We start from the raw sequence: 1640 nt of genomic DNA on the forward strand, positions 1-1640 counted from the left end.
ACATATATATATACATCGGCTTTATCTAACTTTAATATATACTGCTCTATAACTTAGAGTGTGCTTCTTTTTTCGGATTTATATTACAGACGATGTATATATATGTGTATATATATATATATATATAGATATATAGATAGATAGATACATACATACATACATACATATATACATACATACATACATATATCTGTGTGTGTGTGTGTGTGTGTGTGTGTGTGTGCGTTTGCGTGCACATAGTTTTCTACATATATGTATACATTCATACGTTTATTTTTACTTGTTTCTGTCACTAGACTGAGGCCATGCTGGGGCACCGATCATGAAGTAATTTTAGTCGAATGGATCAACCCCAGTACTTATCCTTCGTAAGCCTGTATTTATTTTATTGGTCATTTCTGCCGACCCGCTAAGTTACAGGAAGGTAAACACACCAACACCTGTTGTCAAGCAGTGTCAATTAGTGGTAGGTGACAAACACAGACACAAAGACCCATACACACATACACACACACACACACACACACACACATATATACACACACACACATATATATACATACATATATATGAGGGGTTTCTTTCTGCTTCCGTCGACCATACAAGACATTGGTCAGTCCGAGACTATAGTGGAAATAACTTGCTTACATGTCACGCAGCCACACAGTGGGGCTGAACCTGGAACCATGTGCTTCGGAAGCAAGCTTCTTACCATACACATATATACAGATATATAAGTGTGCTTGTGTGTGTTCACTATACAAGCCAGCTTACACGCGCGTGCGCACACACACACACAAGTACATATGGATTCACAAACATGTGGAAATAAACGTGCTCAATACTGAAACAGTATGTCACTATATATACTTTATATATATGCCTGTCTGTATATCTCTTTATATCTAGCTGACAAGTCAGTCCCAGTTCAGCCTGATCGAGCAGCAGACCTGCTATCAATAGAGATACCAACCATGTCGACCTCGTCGATATTTTACAGCAGGGGGAAATTTTACATTTGGGGGAAATTTTGAGGTTATCTTCAGCAAGTGTAGCAATGCTTGCATATGTTGCTAATTGTGTATACGTGTTGGTGAGTATAATAGATTTTGCCGCTGTGTTTGTGTGTCCGTATTATATCCGTGTCTGTATCGCAATGTGTCTGTGTGTATATGTGTATGCATGTATATATTTGTCTGCGTACACAAACACACACATACGCACATATAGAGATAGAAAGAGTAAAACCTATTAGCCAACGTAAATTGGCAGTCCTTGTTAGGACGATATTACTACCTTTTTTTTAGCTCCAGATGTTTTCCTGGGGCTAAAAGAAAGGTAGTAACATCGTCCTAACCAGGACTACCAATTTACGTTGACAAATAGATTTTACTCTGTACTACTTTATTTATTTATGCGCCTTTCTCAAGCCTAGCCAGGCTCATGGGCCCGGTTTCCCGGTTTCTATGGCGTATGTGTTCCCCAGTCCATCGCAGCGTTACTCAAGAAACAGGAAGAAAGAGTGAGAGAAAGTTGGGGCGATAGAGTACAACAGGGGTCGCCACCACCCCCTGCCAGAGCCTCGTGGAGCTTTAGGTGTTTTCGCTCAATAAACACACACAACGCCCGGTCTGGGAATC

Source organism: Octopus bimaculoides, chromosome 7, assembly GCF_001194135.2.
Source record: "Octopus bimaculoides isolate UCB-OBI-ISO-001 chromosome 7, ASM119413v2, whole genome shotgun sequence".
NCBI lineage: Eukaryota > Metazoa > Mollusca > Cephalopoda > Octopoda > Octopodidae > Octopus > Octopus bimaculoides.